Source organism: Triticum dicoccoides, chromosome 1B (genome assembly GCF_002162155.2).
Source record: "Triticum dicoccoides isolate Atlit2015 ecotype Zavitan chromosome 1B, WEW_v2.0, whole genome shotgun sequence".
NCBI lineage: Eukaryota > Viridiplantae > Streptophyta > Magnoliopsida > Poales > Poaceae > Triticum > Triticum dicoccoides.
Window position 1 is genome coordinate 486,944,864 of NC_041381.1, and position 19,642 is coordinate 486,964,505.

General features: G+C 42.1%; 1 pseudogene; it reads right to left on the reverse strand.

Moving 5' to 3' along the window:
- Window positions 1–17,629: 17,629 nt before the first annotated feature.
- On the reverse strand, window positions 17,630–18,981 carry LOC119307236 (annotated as a pseudogene).
- Window positions 18,982–19,642: the final 661 nt, after the last annotated feature.

Genomic DNA, 19,642 nt, shown 5'->3' on the forward strand with positions numbered 1-19,642 from the left:
GTTGTTGCTTCCCTGTGTTTTTATACGTGTTCCTAGAGAAAACTAAGTTGAAAGATGATAGTAGCAATGATGCGGACTGGGTCCGTGATCTGAGGTTTATCCTCATTGCTGCACAGAAAAATTATGTCCTTGATGCACCGCTAGGTGACTGACCTTATGCAGGAGCAGATGCATACGTTATGAACGTTTGGCTAGCTCAATATGATGACTACTTAATAGTTTAGTGCACCATGCTTAACGGCTTAGAATCAGGACTTCAAAGACGTTTTGAACATCATGGACCATATGAGATGTCCAGGAGTTGAAGTTAATATTTCAAGCAAATACCTGAGTTGAGAGATATGAAGTCTCCAACAAGTTCTACAACTAAAAGATGAGGAGAATTGCTGAACTAGTGAGCATGTGCTCAAATTGTCTGGGTACTACAATCGCTTGAATCAAGTAGGAGTTAATCTTCCAAATAAGATAGTGATTGACAAAGTTCTCTAGTCACCATCACCAAGTTACTGGAACTTCATGATGAACTATAGTATGCAAGGGATGACGAAACATTTCTCAAGCTTTTCATGATGATGAAATCGATGAAGGTAGAAATCAAGAAAGAGCATCAAGTGTTGATGATTAACAAGACCATTAGTTCAAGAAAAGGGCAAAGGGAAAGAAAGGGAACTTCAAGAAGAATGGCAAGCAAGTTGTCACTCCCATGAAAGATCCCAAAGCTGGACCAAAGCCTGAAAATGAGTGCTTCTACTGCAAAGGAAATGGTCACTAGAAGCGGAAATACCCTGAATATTTGGTAGATAAGAAGGATGGCAAAGTGAACAAGGGTATATTAGATATACAGGTTATTGATGTGTACCTTACTAGTGTTTATAGTAACCCCTGGGTATTTGATACTTGTTCGGTTGCTAAGATTAGTAGCTTGAAACAGGAGTTACAGAATAAACACAGGCTGATTGAGGGTGAAGTGACGATGTGTGTTGGAAGTAGTTCCAAGATTGATATGATCATCGTCGCACACTCCCTATACTTTCGGGATTAGTGTTAAACCTAAATAAATGTTATTTGGCGTTTGCGTTGAGCATGAATATGATTTGATCATGTCTGTTGCAATACGGTTATTTATTTAAAGTCAGAGAATAATTGTTGTTCTATTTACATGAATAAAACCTTCGATGGTCATACACCCAATGAAAATAGTTTGTTGGATCTCGATCATAGTGATACACATATTCTTAATATTGATGCCAAAAGATGCAAAGTTGATGATGATAGTGCAACTTATTTGTGGCAATGCCGTTTGGGTCATATCAGTGTAAAACGCATGAAGAAACTCCATAAAGATGGATTTTTGAAATCACTTGGTTATGAATCATTTGATGCTTGCGAACCATGCCCTTTGGGAAAGATGACTAAAAATCCGTTCTCCGGAACAATGGAACAAGCTACTGACTTGTTGGAAATAATACATACCGATGTATGCATTCCAATGAGTGTTGATGCTCGTGGCGGGTATCATTATTTTCTGACCTTCACAGATGATTGGAGCAGATATGAGTATATCTACTTAATGAAGCACAAGTCTGAAACATTTGAAAAGTTCAAAGAATTTCAGAGTGAAGTGGAGAATCATCGTAACAAAAAAAATAAAAGTTTCTACAATCTGATCATAGAGGAGAATATTTGAGTTACGAGTTTGGCCTTCATTTAAAAACAATGTGGAATAGTTTCACAGCTCACACCACATGGAACACCACAGCGTAATGGTGTGTCCGAACGTTGTAACCGCACTTTATTGGATATGGTGTGATCTATGATGTATCTTACCGATTTACCACTATCGTTTTGGGGTTATGCATTAGAGACAACTGCATTCACTTTAAATAGGGCACCATCAAAATCCGTTGAGACGACGCCTTATGAACTGTGGTTTGGCAAGAAACCAAAGTTGCCGTTTCTTAAAGTTTGGGACTGGGATGCTTATGTGAAAAAGTTTCAACCTGATAAGCTCGAACCCAAACCGGAGAAGTGTGTCTTCATAGAATACCCAAAGGAAACTATTGGGAACACCTTCTATCACAGATCTGAAAGCAAGATATTCGTTGCTAAGATGGATCCTTTCTAGAGAAGGAGTTTCTCTCGAAAGAAGTGAGTGGGAGGAAAGTAGAGCTTGATAAGGTAATTGTACCTTCTCCCAAATTGGAAAGTAGTTCATCACAGAAATCAGTTCCAGTGATTTCTACACCAATTAGTGAGGAAGCTAATGATGATGATCATGAAACTTCAGATTAAGTTACTACAGAACCTCGTAGGTCTTCCAAAGTACAGTCCGCACCAGAGTGGTACGGTAATCCTATTCTGGAAGTCATGTTACTAGACCATAATGAACCTACGAACTATGAGGAAGCGATGATGAGCCCAGATTCCGCGAAATGGCTTGAAGGCCATGAAATCTGAGATGGGATCCATGTATGAGAACAAAGTGTGGACTTTGGTGGACTTGCTCGATGATCGGCAAGCCATAGAAAATAAATGGATCTTCAAGAGGAAGACAGACGCTAATAGTAGTGTTACTATCTACAAAGCTCGACTTGTCGCAAAAAGTTTTTTGACAAGTTCAAGGTGTTGAATACGATGAGATTTTCTCACTCGTATCGATGCTTGAGTCTATCTGAATCATGTTAGCAATTGCCATTTTATGAAATCTGGAAAATGGATGTCAAAACTGCATTCTTTAATGGATTTATTAAAGAAGAGTTGTATATGATGCAACCAGAAGGTTTTGTCAATCCTAAAGGTAGTAACAAAATGTGCAAGCTCCAGTGATCCATCTATGGACTGGTGTAAGCATCTCGGAGTTGGAATATACGCTTTGATGAATTGTTCAAAGCATATGGTTTTATACAGACTTTTGGAGAAGCCTGTATTTACAAGAAAGTGAGTGGGAGCTCTGTAGCATTTCTAAAACTATATGTAGATGACATATTGTTGATTGGAAATGATATAGAAATCTAGATAGCATAAAAGGGTACTTGAATAAGAGTTTTTCAAATAAAGACCTCGGTGAAGCTACTTACACATTGAGCATCAGGATCTATAGAGATAGATCAAGACGCTTGATAAGATTTTTCAATGAGTACATACCTTGATAAGATTTTGAAGTAGTTCAAAATGGAACAGTCAAAGAAGGAGTTCTTGTCTGTGTTACAAGGTGTGAAGTTGAGTAAGACTCAAACCGACCTTGGCAGAAAATAGAAAGAGAATGAAAATTCATTCCCTATGCCTCAGTCATAGGTTCTATAAAGTATGCTATCCTGTGTACCAGACCTATTGTATACCTTGTTCTGAGCTTGGCAAGGGAGTACAATTTTGATCTAGGAGTAGATCACTGGACCGCAGTCACGATTATCCTTAGTGAGGACTAAGGAAATAGTTCTCGATTATGGAGGTGATAAAAGAGCTCATCGTAAAGACTTATGTCGATGCAAGTTTTGACACTGATCCAGATGACTCTAAGTCTCAATCTGGATACATATTGAAAGTGGGAGCAATTAGCTAGAGTAGCTCCATGCAGAGCATTGTAGACATAGAAATTTGCAAAATACTTACGGATCTGAATATGGCAGACCCGTTGACTATACTTCTCTCACAAGCAAAACATGGTCACACCTTAGTACTCTTTGGGTGTTAATCACATGACGATGTGAACTAAGATTACTGACTCTAGTAAACCCTTTGAGTGTTGGTCACATGGCGATGTGAACTATGGGTGTTAATCACATGGTGATGTGAACTATTGGTGTTAAATCACATGGTGATGTGAACTAGATTATTGACTCTAGTGCAAGTGGGAGACTGAAGGAAATATGCCCTAGAGGCAATAATAAAGTATTATTTATTTCCTTATTTCATGATAAATGTTTATTATTCATGCTAGAATTGTATTAACCGGAAACTTAGTACATGTGTGAATACATAGACAGAGCAAAGTGTCACTAGTATGCATCTACTTGACTAGCTCGTTGAATAAAAGATGGTTAAGTTTCCTAGCCATAGACATGAGTTGTCATTTGATTAACGGGATCACATCATTAGAGAATGATGTGATTGACTTGACCCATTCCGTTAGCTTAGGACTTGATCGTTTAGTATGTTGCTATTGCTTTCTTCATGACTTATACATGTTCCTATGACTATGAGATTATGCAACTCCCGTTTACCGGAGGAACACTTTGTGTGCTACCAAACGTCACAGCGTAACTGGGTGATTATAAAGGTGCACTACAGGTGTCTCCGAAGGTACTTGTTGAGTTGGCGTATTTCGAGATTAGGATTTGTCACTCCGATTGTCGGAGAGGTATCTCTGGGCCCTCTCGGTAATGCACATCACTATAAGCCTTGCAAGCAATGTGACTAATGAGTTAGTTGCGGGATGATGTATTACGTAACGAATAAAGAGACTTGCCGGTAATGAGATTGAACTAGGTATTGAGATACCAACGACCGAATCTCGGGCAAGTAACATATCGATGACAAAGGGAACAACGTATGTTGTTATGCGGTTTGACCGATAAAGATCTTCGTAGAATATGTGGGAGCCAATATGAGCATCCAGGTTCCGCTATTGGTTATTGACCGGAGCCGTGTCTCGGTCATGTCTACATAGTTCTCGAACCCGTAGGGTCCGCACGTTTAACGTTCGGTGACGATTTATATTATGAGTTATGTGTTTTGATGTACCGAAGGTAGTTCGGAGTCCGGGATGAGATTGGGGACATGACGAGGAGTCTCGAAATGGTCGAGACGTAAAGATCGATATATTGGGCGACTATATTCGGACATCGAAAAGGTTCTGAGTGATTTGGGTATTTATCGGAGTACCGGGGAGTTATGGAAATTCGTCGGGGGGGTATATGGGCCTTATTGGGCCTTAGTAGAACAGAGGAGGAGGAAGCCTAGGAGGGGGCGCGCCCCTCCCAAGCCCAATCCGAAATGGGTGAGGGGGGCGGGCCCCCTTTCCTTCTTCTCTCCCTCCTCTTTCCTACCTCTCCTACTCCAACTTGGAAGGGGGGAATCCTACTCCCAGTGGGAGTAGGACTCCCCTATGGCGCGCCCAAGAGAGGGCCGGCCCTCCCCCTCCTCTTCTCCTTTATATACGGGGGAGGGGGGCACCCCATGGACACAACAATTGATCATTGATCTATTAGCCGTGTGCGGTGCCCCCCTCCACCATATTCCACCTCGGTAATATCGTAGCGGTGCTTAGGCGAAGCCCTGCATTGGTAGCATCATCAACACTGTCATCACGCCGTCGTGCTGACGGAACTCTCCCGCAAAGCTCTGCTGGATCGGAGTTCATGGGACGTCATCGAGCTGAACGTGTGCTGAACTCGAAGGTGCCATACGTTCGGTACTTGGATCGGTCGGATCGTGAAGATGTACGACTGCATCAACCGCGTTGTGCTAACGCTTCCGCTTACGGTCTACGAGTGTAAGTGGACACACTCTCCCCTCTCGTTTCTATGCATCACCATGATCTTGCGTGTGCATAGAATTTTTTTGAAATTACTACGTTCCCCAACATAGTCAATGAACACTTCAACAAGCTCTGCGTCTTGGCAGAAGAATTGAAAACTGCTGATTACCCGTTCCAGGAGAAAGTCCAAGTCATGGTTGTCCTGAACTCTTTACCACTATCATGGGAACAATTCAAGATTTATTTTTGGCATTCAGAGTGCACACTCAATATGAGGAACCTGAGGCAACACTTGCTGATGGAGGAAGACCGTAGGCTTAACTCGGGCAAAGAGAAAGCTTCCTATCAGCCAGAGCTTCACCTTGGTGAGTACAAAAACAATGGGAAGCAGAGAAACTGGAATAAGAGAGGAGCAGGACAAGACCTAAGGGACAAGATCAATTACAAATGTGATAGGGATCAAAGAAACTACAGAGATGACAGGAGGGACAGGGGACTGTGCAACAACAACTATAAGAACAACAACAGCAACAACAACAACAATTTTCATATAGTTGATAAGTGGAACTACAAGTGCCATAATTGTGGTAATATGGGCCACTTCAGGTCAGAATGCACCAAGAAGAGGAAGCCAAACAATGTAAGGAATAATTTTCACAAGGATGACAACCGCAAGGGGAATCAATCCCCTGAAGGTATTACCGATGTTTATGTTTGCACTGAATCCTTATTTACTACTACTTTTCAGAATAGTTGGGTAGTAGATTCTGGTGCAACTTCACACATAGCTAGAGAACTTAGCTCTTTTGCAACACTCAAAACAATACCAAAAGGAACAAGACATGTCTATTTAGGAACTCAAGCTAAAGCAGACATACTAGGAATTGGAAACTATGTGCTTAAACTCCCTGATGGAGGAATCTTAGTGTTGGAAAATGCACTTTATTCACCCAATATGAGAAGGAATCTAGTTTGAGTGTCCAAACTAGAGTCAATTGGATATAAAATTATCTTTGGTAATGGGAAGGCTAAAATTGTCTTAAATGGAAGATTAGTACATTCAGGCGATTGACATGATGGACTCTATTTTCTAAATGACATCATGGAAAATAATTGCTTACTAGGCGAAGATAACTCCGTTGTGAGGAATATAAATGGACAAAATAATTGTTCCGAATCTTACTTGTGACATTTGCGACTTGGACATATATCTAAGAACGCGATTAAGAGACTTATTAGTTCTGGAATTTTGAACTTTAAGTGGGAGGATTATGGTATTTGTGAAGCATGTATTATGGGTAAAATGACAAGGTCTCCTTTTCCCAAAGCAAATAGATCAACAGAACATCTTGCCATTGTTCACTCTGACATTTGTGGGAAATTTCCCACACCCACTTTGGGAGGGCAGAAAATCTACTTTATCACTTTCATAGATGACTATTCAAGATACGGTTATGTGTATTTGCTTAAACACAAATCAGAAGGATATGATGATTTTAAAGTGTTCAAAGCGGAAGTGGAAAATCAACTAAACAAGAAAATTAAAATACTTAGAACTTACTGTGGTGGTGAATACACGTCAGGAATACTAGATGATTTCTGCAAAGAACATGGCATTATTCATCACTATACCTTGCCATATACTACACAATAGAATGGAGTGGCAGAAAGAAGGAATTGGACTTTAATGGATATGGTTAGGTCTATGATGGCTTATTTTGACTTGCCATTGTCTTTTTGGGGAGAGGCACTTCACACTGCCGTATATTTATTGAATCACTCACCTTCTAAAGTTGTAACAGTAACACCCTATGAGCTTTGGAAGGGAAGGAAGCCCTCACTTTGCCATTTGGCGGTTCGGGGTGTAATGCTCAAATAAGAATACCTAGCCAATTGCGCACCAAACTACAATCTAAAAGTACCCCAAGAATGTTTATTGGTTATGCATCAGGTTCTAATGGTTACCGTTTTGGGGATCCTCAAAGAAAGAAATTGATATAAAGTGGAGATGTAGTTTTTCTTGATCAGGATACACCTCGCCGTGCTAAACGAGCTAGGGTGAAATTATTAGTAGAACCTGAAGAAACATTGATACCTAGAACTGAACCTCAATTTCAGGAAAATAGTGGTGCTATTCAATCTAATAACTCTATTTCTAATAGCATGCCTAGGAGAAGTGGGAAGAATACACAACCACCTGCATATTTGGATGAGTATTTTGTTTTTCTGGGGAAGTGCACTCTAAAATTTAGAACTTAGAGGAAGAACCAAAATCATTCAAAGGTGCATTGGCAAGTCCTGAATCAAATCTTTGGATGGAAGCCATGCAGGAAGAATTAAACTCTATGAGGAAAAATAATGTTTGGGAATTAGTTGATTTACCAAACAATCAGAAGTCTACTGGTTCTAAATGGATCTTTAAAAGGAAATTGAATGCGACTAGTCAGGTGGATAAATATAAAGCAAGGCTTGTTGCTAAAGGATTTACACAAATGGAAGGAGTTGATTTTGTAGAAAACTTTTCTCCCGTTGCTAAATTTACCTCTATACGGATCATTAGCGCGTTAACCGCTTATTATGATCTGGAATTGCATCAAATGGATGTTAAACAACATTCTTAAATGGAATGTTGGAAGAAGAAATATACATGAACCAACCTGAAGGTTTTGTGGAAAGGGGGAATGAAGGGAAGGTCTGTAAATTAAACATGTCCATATATGGTCTTAAATAAGCCTCATGTCAGTGGTATATTCTTTTCGATAATGCAATCACATCATATGGTTTTTCAATGACGGAAGGTGACCATTGTATCTATTTTAAGATAATGTGAAGTAAATTTGTATTGTTATCTCTTTATGTTGATGATATTCTCATTGCTTCAAATGATATATCTACATTGATGAAAGTTAAAACCTGGTTATCCTCTAAATTTGACATGAAGGATATGGGGGAAGCTTCCTATGTTCTGGGAGTGGAAATACGTAGAGATAGAAGGAAGAGAATGTTGGGTTTGTCCCAAAAGGCATATCTCAATAATGTACTTTAGAGATTCCCTATGGAAAATTGCAAGCCTGTTAAAGTACCTATTCTTAGGGGAGCTAAACTTAGTGAGGAAATGTGTGCTAAAACTCCCGAGGAAAGGAAACAAATGAGCAATATTCCTTATTCAACTGCATTGGGTTCTTTAATGTATGCTATGCTATTTACAAGACCTGATATATGCCATGTCGTGGGTTTGTTGAGTAGATATCAAGTGAACCCTGGGCCTGAGCATTGGAAACAGATTAGGAACACTTTGCGTTATGTCAAAGGAACTATGGACTATTTTTTGTGTTTTAATGGACACAATCTTCAGTTGCAGGGGTTTACTGATGACTGGAAATCAACTTCTAGTTATATGTTTACACTAGCAGGAGGAGCTATTTCCTGGAGTAGCAAGAAGCAAGATTCTATAGCACTTACACCTATGGAGGCTGAATATATTGCTGCATCGGAAGCTGTGAAAGAAGGTGTATGGTTAAAGGGGTTTCTTGCGTCTCTCGTGGTGGTGGAAAGCACTTCATATCCTGTTACTATTTTCTGTGATAACCAGGCGGCAATCAAGGTCTAAAAGGATCCCAAGTTTCGTAGCAAAACCAAACATATTGAGGGAAGGTATCACTACATTCGTGATGTCGTTAATAGATTAAGAACATTTCGTTTAGATTATTTACCTAGTGTGGACATGGTTGCGGATCCACTGACTAAACCTCTTAGTCAGGAAGTATTTTGTAAACATGTTTGCAACATGGGTCTCCGTTTCTGGAATTAGAATGTTTTAGCCAAGTGGGAGATGTAGGAAATACTTATGTGTGGCTTGCAACATTTTATATATACTACATAGTTCGTGGAATATGTTTACCTTGATATGGAACTTACCTATGCACTTGAATATTGCTTGGAATACATGAATGGAATATAGTTCATGGAAGCCGATACATATATGCTGGAAACAGTATTTATTAATGCTGGAATATTTATTATACTAAATGTATATTTGCGTGGGCACAACATATTATGGAATGCCAGGTTGTTCATGGGTTTGGCTCCATGAATTGGTAAAGCCAGTGAATTTGAATTCTAATTCAAATTCAGCGTGCGACTCACACGTACGTGCTTATGGGACAGTTTGCAGATGAAACTCCTTAATGGTTACCAATGATCGTGGTTGGTTAAGTTAACCTGAAGTCTTCGTTTAAACAGATTTTATTTGGACATTTATCTGTAGTTTATATAGTTTGAAATTAACTGGAATAGCACTATATAAAGGTCCCTAACCCCTAGCCTCAATTGATCATTGTGAGCGGACCACAGAAAAGGATCGAGGAATAGGGGTTAGACCGTGTGTGTATATTTCTTTCAGCACATAGCCCCTTTCGACGATGAGATTGCTGGTGTTGATATGCCATGCTTGGAGGCTAACGGATGGTGAAGACACTCCCTCCTGTGCTGGCTAGTCTCCCCGTCGAGATGACCTCGTTGATGGCTTTTATTTCCATATCCCGGGTGAAGCCTCTAATGACTACAAGCCAGCTTGTTGTAATATGGGTTGTGTTGCAGTCATGCAGGGTATCTTGCCTCTTTCCTTCTCTTCTTCTCTTTCTTTGTTGTGGAATTCCTCTTGATGCAAGGGCGTCCCTCATGTAACGTTGGGCCTCAGGCCTTCTTTCTAAAAAGGCATGTGATAAGGTAATCATGAACTTGTAAAAAGCAAACACAACTTGTGGTTGGATGGATGGTTAAAAGTATAGTGGTATCCCTTACTCATCAGGATTCAAATCCTATACTTAACACTGTTGACTTTTGTAAAAATACAAAAAAACTGAAAAATATTGCAAAAAATGATTTTTTTTGTGAATACAAAAATCTTCACGGATTTGAATAAACTTCACAAACTTCATTTTTTTACGAATTTCAAAAAGGTTCATCAATCTTTTTAAAAAAAATTCATTAGATTCGAAATTTTTCGTTGATTTTTTGAAAATTCATCAAATATGAAAAATTTCATAGAGTTTTTAAAAAGTTCATTAATCTTTACCTAATATTAAAGGAAGGATTATTTCTCCACCTTTTTCGGTCCACATAATTATTTTTGGTTTTCCGTACGTCCCTCCACTTTTTTCGTACGTCGCCCCTGTTTTTCTTTTGGTTTTCCGTTGCACGTAAAAGATAAAAGAAATTTTGTCCCGAAAGTATCGAACCCCGGCGGCTGGGAGCGAGGCCACATGCCTTAACCAGTCCACCTAGCAATAAGCTATTTGAGAGAGAGAAGGAATCAACCATAGTATTTGGTGTACATATGAGTTTATGCTGGGATTTAATTTTGTCGCCCGCCCGCTTTTTTATTGCAAAAAATTCCGTCCGGCCCAGGCCCAAGATAAGAGGTAACGAAGGCAGCCCATCAGGCAAAAACATAATCGATAGCAACAGGAATCTAACTCCAGACCTCACATCCCTAAAAAACAAATACTCCAGACCTCACAAACAGAATTGAAGGCTACGTCCACGGAAGTACTCATGACTTCTATTTCAAAGGAAGGACTCACTTTATATTAAACAGTACCACCTCACCTTTTTACATAAATATTCACCAATATGTATGTACACTCAGGAGTATATGTATGCAACATACATGTCCATGTGTTGTAGTAGAAAGTATATATATGAATCGCCATTTAATGTTGGCAAAAAGATCTAGGACTCCCATGATCATCATTAGTAAGAAGGGGTAGAAATTCAATCCAACTGTCCCACGAACACTAATGAAAACAATAATATAGTTTTTTTGTGGGTAAAAAGTATATTATAGATAACAGACAACAGAAGGAAAATCAACAATCTCTCTTCATACTGTCTGTCCTAGATATAAAATAGTACATATATTGCAGTTTCCATCACAAAATGAAAGGGCTCCTCCGGTCTTACACATAGATCACTTTGTTTTTAACAAGAAACATGCAGAGCCCCCAATGCTATTTTATTGCTTTTGGTACGGCATTTGTAAGATACATATAGAACAAACTCAAATAGACCACTTCCATTGAATGTGAATGTTCATCCACACTAAGAAAAATGACTAAACTTTATCATGTTCCTAACTCTATTTTGTTATATGTTGAGGCAGGTAGAGAAATATTTTACAAGATTAACATTTTCTCCTTGGACAAATTTGGATCTTCTGAACAATTTTAATTTTAACTAAATTTTGCAGTACTTGTGAATGTGATTTTACACATAAAAACCAAACTAAACATGAATATAAATTATTTTTTCTCTCCCGTTGCAACACACGGGCATTTGTGCTAGTTATTAAAAAGGTTCAGACATTTGAAAAAAATCATCAATTTAAAAAAATTCATCAAACTTTTTAGAAAAATCACAAATTTTAAAAAAGTTCATCAAATTGGAAAGAAGTTCAGGGAATTTGGTTTGTCAATTTTGGGAAAAATAAAAAAACGAAAATTTTCATCAAATTTGAAAGAAAATCCATCGGTTTTGAAAAAAAATCACAAAATAAAAAAAATATCATCAAATTTGAGAAAGTTTGTGCACTTTCGAGAACAAAGAAAAGAAAAAAGAAAGAAGGAACGAAACAAGAAAATGTTGAAATCCCAGATGGAAACAGGAAAAAAGAACAGAAAAGATATAGTCCGACCCTCAGCGCCCTGTACCGATTACCCTTTAAGCGGTGCTTAAGGTATTATTTAGGAAATGCCTTGTTTCGTACTGCCTAACTTATATCGTTTAGGGTTGGATCCTATTTGCCATCCGCAGGCGGCAAATAGAAGATCCTTTCTAAGGGCAAAATGGGCTGGCCCAGGTGGCAGCTTGCGGGTCCGTTCCTGGTTTCGTTTCTCAAAAGAAAACGAATTAGTTTTCTTTCATTTTTGTGCAGTGCAATGATACCCTAGAAGCACAAAATCATGCAACTATGTAGTGTATGGTTGTTGCATTGCAGCACACAAATCCACCGTTAATTATATAGTCAGATTCCATGGAAGCTCCACCCATCTTCTATCATGATGGACTCGCACGCTTGACGTATAGACATCTTGTTCGGGAGATGAAAGCTTTGATGACCGTCAAGGAGTTTGTTCCATAGTAACTTAGTAGGAACTAAAATAGAGTGGTCGATCGATCGGCAAGTTATAGTCACATGGACCGTACAACACTTGCGTGGTTGCCCCCAGGACCACGATGTATTGAGGATCTTTTGGCTGTAACTCTATACCCGTTGAATAAAACTACCTTTTCTTCGCAAAAAGAAAAAAGAAAAAAAGTGCCAGATAGTTTTCACGGTATTGAGAAGGTTCTAGCAAGTATTGCTGTTTTTTTGTTTTTCTTTATTTTCTTTGTTTCTCTACCAATTCTAAAGTTCTTCTTTTTGAATTTTTTTCATGTTTTTCTTCTTTTCTTGTTTCTTCTTCTACTTTTTCATTTCTTTTTCTCTCTTTTATTTTTCACATTTTAATTCATGAACATTTTAAAATTCCATGAACATTTTTAAAAAATCATGAAAATTTTCTAAATTCGTGGACACTTTTAAAGTCTGTGAACATCTTCAAATTTGTGAACATTTTTTCAACGTCAAAAACTTTGTTTGAAATAAAAGATTTTTCTAAAATTAATGATTATTTTGAGAAGAATGGGTTTTAATTTGAATATTTTTCTAAATGAAGATTTTTTTAAAATTGTGTGAACATTTTTTTATTTAATAAACCTTTTCAAATAAAAGTTGTAGCTGTTTTTTGGAGCTAGCAGTGGGGCAAGCTGAAAAAAAGAAGCAAAGTGAGCGAGTGGAGCAGGGAACCTTGCCAAGACAGTAAGAGCTTCATGGGCCTACCATGTGAATGTTACAGGAGCAATTCTACGATCTCAGCATGCAATAGGAGCTCTCAAGAGGCTACACAACCACCATCTGCGACACCGGGGCTGAAACATGTGAGGACAACACAATATGCACCGTCTTACTCCACTATGATCTCAAAACAAATGTCGTATTCAATAACAACCCAACACTATATACCAATAAAATAACAACGCCAAAACATTAAAAATCACAAGGCAACACATATAAAACCAAAACAAAACAACCGACCGCAATAACCTGCTAGAGAAAACAAATGTTAATCTCACGAGTGAATAACGTCGTGGCGAAACGCATGATAGCCTCTTATAGTATGCATATAGTGCCGAGTGCCGATCCACCCGAAAAGATACTCGGCAAGCTTCTAGGAACACATCACATTTTTTTAAGCTTACATGACAGTCTTTTAGGGAAGGTAGCGCAGTACAATGTTGGCAGATCAACACGCAACGATCCATCACGATCTTGCAGTATTGCCATTTTTTTGTTTTTCTTTATTTTCCGTATTTCTCTACCGGTTCTAATAGTTCTTTTTTTTATGTTTTTCTTCTTTTCTTGTTTCTTCTTATTTTTTATTTCTTTTCTCTCTTTTATTTTTCACATTTTAATTCATGAACATTTTTCAAAAATCATGAATCTTTTCTAAATTCATGGACACTTCTAAAGTTTGTGAACATCTTCAAATTTGTGAACATTGTTTCAACATAAGAAACTTTGTTTGAAATCCAAGATTTTTCTTTGAATTCATGATTATTTTGAAAACAATGGGTTTTAATTTGAACATTTTTCTAAATCAAGATTGTTTAAAATACCGTGAACATCTTTTGATTTAATGAACCTTTTAGATAAAAGTTATACCTGTTTTTTGGAGCTAGCAATGGGGCAAGCAGAAAAAGAGAAGCAAAGTGAGCGAGTGGAGTAGGGAGCCTTGCCAAGACAGTAAGAGCTTCATGGGCCTACGATGTGAATGTTATAGGAGCAATTCCATGATCTCAACATGCAATAGGAGCTCTCAAGAGGCTTACACAACCACCATCGGCTGACACCGGGGCTGAAACATGTAAGGACAACACAATATGCACCATCTTACTCCTCTATGATCTCCAAACAAATGTTGTATCCAATAACAACCCAACACGATATACGAATAAAATAACAACACCAAAACATAATTAAGACACAAGGCAACACATATAAAATCAAACCAAAACAACCGACCGCGATAACCTGCTAGAGAAAACAAATGGTAATTTCTTTTTCTCCCTTTTATTTTTCACATTTTAATTCATAATCATTTTAAAAATCCATGAACATTTTTCAAAAGTCATGAAATTATTCTAAATTCATGGACATTTTTAAAGTCTGTGAACGTCTTCAAATTTGTGAACATTTTTCAACGTCAAAAACTTTGTTTGAAATTGAAGTTTTCTTAAAAAAACATGATTATTTTGAAAAAGTGGGTTTAAATTTGGACATTTTTCTAAATCAAGATTGTTTAAAATTTCGTGAACATTTTTTGATTTAATGAACCTTTTTGAATAAAAGTTATAGCTGTCTTTTGGAGCTAGCAGTGGGGCAATCAGAAAAGAAGAAGGAAAGTGAGGGAGTGGAGTAGGGAGCCTTGCCGAGGGAGCGAGACCTTCATGGGAACACATGTGAATGTTATAGCAGGCCACGATCTCAGCATGCAATGGGAGCTCTCAAGAAGCTTACACAACCAACATCGGCTGACACCCACCGGGGTTGAAACATGTAAGGACAACATAACATGCACCATTAAAATCCACTCTGCTCTTAAAACAAATGTCGTATCAAACAACAACTCAACACGATATATGAATAAAATAACAACGCCAAAACATAAATAAAACACAAGGCAGCACATATATAAAACCAAAACAAAACAGCAGAGAACAGACCGCGATAACCAACTAGATGAAACAAATGTTAATCTCACGGGTGAATAATGGCGTGGTGAAACGCCTGATAGCCTCTTATAGTATGCATACAGTGCCGAGTGCCTACCCACCCGAAAAGATACTCGGTAAGCTTCTTGGAGCACATCACATTTTTTTAGCTTACATGACAGTTTTTTAGGGAAGGTAGTGCAGTACAATGTTGGCAGATCAACACGCAACGATCGATCACAATCTTGCAACTGTGTGGTGGGCATATACAGGCACGCACGCACATGCTGCGATCGAGCATAGAGGGTGCGCGCGGATAATCCACGAGGGGGACACGGACTGCATGGGTAGGAGGAACGAAGCGGAAAACGACGTCCCAATCCCACCCGGCCACCCGGCAATCTCCTCCCCCCACCCTACGCGATCGACGCCGGTGTTTAGGCGGGCCGCCCGTACGTCCACCTCACTCGCGCACATCGTCAAGCTAGGCCTCTCTCATTGCCGGTGCATGCACATACGAGTTTGCCCGCGTGATCGAGTGAGCGCCGATTCCCGAAACAAGATGCGTCCGCGCGCGTCCGTCTGCCCTGCTTGCTGTTTCGACATGCCCATCCGCCCGCCTTGCTACATGATGAGGTGGACAGTTCGACATGGCCATCTCATCTAAGAATAAGGCCAACTCCACCGCGCGGCACTATCCTGTCCGGGCGCGGCCCAATACACGAGAGCAAACGGACTTTTATCCGTTTTGTGTCCACTTTTGACCCATTCCAGGGCCAAATTTGCGTCGTTTTTGGGGTGAAACGAACACCACACGGACGCGCAGGCTGTCTGCGCGTGTCCTCCCCTGACCCGCCCGTCGGTGGCACAGGGCAGGCCTTTTTCTATCAGCCCTCCTCCCTTCCTCCGGCCGCACCCCCCTTCACTCTTCTCCACTCTTCCACACTCTTTCCCTCGCTGCCGCCGCCGCCGCCGCTGCCACTGCAGCCGTGCAGTTCGGACGCGTGCTCGCCCAGCCCCTTCCCCTCGGTGCCGCCGAGCTACCCAACCACGGCCAGCTGGTTTGCGCACCCGCCGGCCGGATTTGGGGCGGATCCGGTCGGTCTTGAGCTCGCCCGACTGTGGGAGGCCGGGTCGCGCCATGGACTGGCCGGGCACCTCGCCGGAAGGCTCTGGCAGGGCTGCAAGGCCACATGCAGGCAGTGGCTCATCCTCTAGCCGCTCGGATCTGCACCGTCGGTGGTCCGCCGGCAGATACACGAATGGCGGTCGGCCGGGCTCGGTGCTTGCCAAAAAACTCGTCGGCGCACCGTTGCCACTCATTAAGTGCGACCACTGCCCAAGGATGGTCGTGCGCCGCGTGTCTACAACGCCGGAACATCTCGGATGGGTGTTCATCAAGTACTTAAACGATGAGGTATGTGCTCTTTTTAGCTTCGGTTTGTGCTCTAGATTCGACTAGTTGTGCTAACTTCAAATTTTATTGTGTAGCATGGATGCAAGTTTTGGTATTGGGAAGAAGAGTACATCGATATATTGATAGAGCAAAATTTAGTACATGTTCGTGCACTTTTAGCTAGCATAGAGGTTGTAGATGAGACAAGTGCACTTGTTGCTAGATTAGAGGCTAGACCCGAGACTAGGTGTGAGGAAGCAACATCGACTTCTTTAGACTCGAGGAAGAAAGAAGCATGCAAGATCGAGCCTCCTCCACAGATCAACAATGAGTGCATCGAGAAGGTCTTAACCCAACTCAAGGGAGCAGTTATGGAAATTGGGTATCTTCTAAAATGTATTCTTGTGGTTCTTATTTTTCAGTCTTGATTTACTAGTCAAAATGTTATGATGTATTTTCATGTATCAAAAATGAATGATGAAAAAGAGTTAAGAAATTGCAAAGAAAAATATACGCGGACAACATATAGCCGGGATGCGTCCCCTCGCTGGACGCACGGCCATCGCATCCTGAAAACTGCCCGGACACGATCTCATTGCCCTACCCAAACGGACAGAATCCGGATAAAACGGACGTCCGTTTGGGGTAGCGCGGTGGAGTTGGCCTAACCCGATGATATTGTAGCAGATCGAGCAATTGGTGTATGCCATATATATGCGCATCCACCTTCGGAAATGTACTACAGTACATGTTACCATGGTGGGGTATCAGGTGCGATCTTAGACTTACTGCGTGTTCGATAGATACCATCATAGCAACCACTTTCGGTTCGGTCGTCAAATCAGGCTGAAAAATATAACCCGTCGAACTTTTCAGTCACCTATTTTACAGCAGGACTACCACCATTTGTCAATGCCAGGGTTGTCTTCTGGATCCACCACCATTTGGCTTCCATATCAGCAACAGTTACTCCAGCAAAGTAAGCGTACTACTACGATCTTTACAATAATCCACACATCCGTGATGCATGTTGTTCGAGGCGCCAACATCATCACCAGGAAGCCTAAAAAGCAGCAATTGGGCTGCAAAACGACGATACCTATCTTCTCCCGCGAAACCTGCTTCGGATCCACCAAAGCTAACACAAACTGCAAAACTAAACCCACAATTTGCATTGTGATGATACGGCATGATGAGCCTTAATTACGAGTATACATTCGATCTCATTCATTTGTTTATGTACCTAACAGTAATCCTATACTACCATTATTCGGCACGCGGGCCCACCAAAGCCGTCGCCATCCACACGAATCTGACACCAGTACTTGCAACTGGAGACCGGGACACACGAGCACGTCCAAACGCACGTCCCGTATGCCACCCGCGCTCTGATCCAGCCGGCGCTGTCACGCACAGCCGCCGCTGTCTCCCGCCATCCTCTCGACCGCGCGCCACAGGCGCCGGGTCTCGGCGAGTGCGTCCTCCGCGGGCAGCTCGGCGCGGCAGCACGGGCAGGTGTTGCGGCGCGCCAGCCACCGCAGCGCGCACGGCCAGTGGAACCGGTGCCCGCACGGCCGCAGCACGCACACCCCGCCGCGCCCGGGCGCCATCTCCTCCCTGCAGATCGCGCACGGGGTCCCGTCCCCGGGCGCGGTCGGCAGCGCCAGCACCGTCGCGTGCGACGCACCTCCGCGCCCCACGCTGTTTTTGTTACCATCGCCGCCGATGCCGGCCACGGCGCGGTCCTCCGACACGACGTCCGCGAACCGGCGGCACTTGGCGGCCGCGTCAAGGTAGGGCGCGACGGTGGCCCAGGGCGTGCCGCCGAGGCCGGAGATGGAGAGCGCGTTGCGCACCACGTCGTCGACGAGCAGCGCGTGCCAGTCCACGGGTGACGCGGAGGAGGCGGCCGGTGAGTAGGAGTCGCACATGGCCACGAGCAGGAGCGCGGCGTCGAGGTCGGGCGTCGGGAGGCGTAGAAGGTGGTGGGAGCCGTCGGGGGAGAGCGCCGGGAGCAGCATGAGGAGTGAGCGAAGGAGCACGCGGCCGAGCAGCGCGGCCTTGGCTGGGAGAGGCATGGAGCGGAGCCGCGCGAGGGCGCGGGCGAAATGCGGCGGGGAGAGGAGGAGGAACGCGAGGCGGGCGCGCTGCCGGCGCGCGTCCGCGGCAAGCGCCCGGACGAGCGAAGGGAGCCGCACGGCGGGAACTGATGAGAGGAGGGCGGCCATTATGGTTTCGGACGAGGAAAGGGTTGGCGAGTGGGCATGGCTGGCCTCCATCGGGATCGCGGGCAGCTTTCGAGAGAGTGGAGTGAGATGGTGGGAAATCTCTTTTTGTAGGGCACTTATACACACTTGAAAGTTTTGGAGGGCAGTGCAGCGCGTCTATGGGAACTTGTGTAAACCTGGACTGTAACACGTGTGGCCTTACATCGATCCAGTTCTCTAGGCACAGTCAAAATCGTGGATCCTGAGAGGACTTGTCAGGGGGCGTTTGTGGACAGTAACCGCATTCCCACAAATCCATATACCACAAATGCGATCTTCAAATTCATGCAATTCGTACACGACAATCATACGACACAAATTATCCGTATTTAATAATTCGAAACAAATGAAACAATCATAGTTCAACAAAAGATACATGTCAAAATTATATTCATGTCCGAGCATGACGGATGGCCTGCTTGCCGGATCACTTGTCAGACACCACCAATGCCGCCTGCTCCAAGGCCATGCTAGCATCTTGCTCCGCATGCATCCAGACTGCCTACTCCACAAGCATCCTTGCCGCATGCTCTGTTGCCGCCGCCGCTCTCACCGCCTCATACTCCCTACGCTCGTTTATCTCCTTATTATCCCCAAGCCACTTCTTTGCATACTCATCCAAAAGGGTTTCGTCCGCTAACATGGTCTTCACATCCCCTGCATCCCGTGCGAGTTGCAACCTTTCCTTCT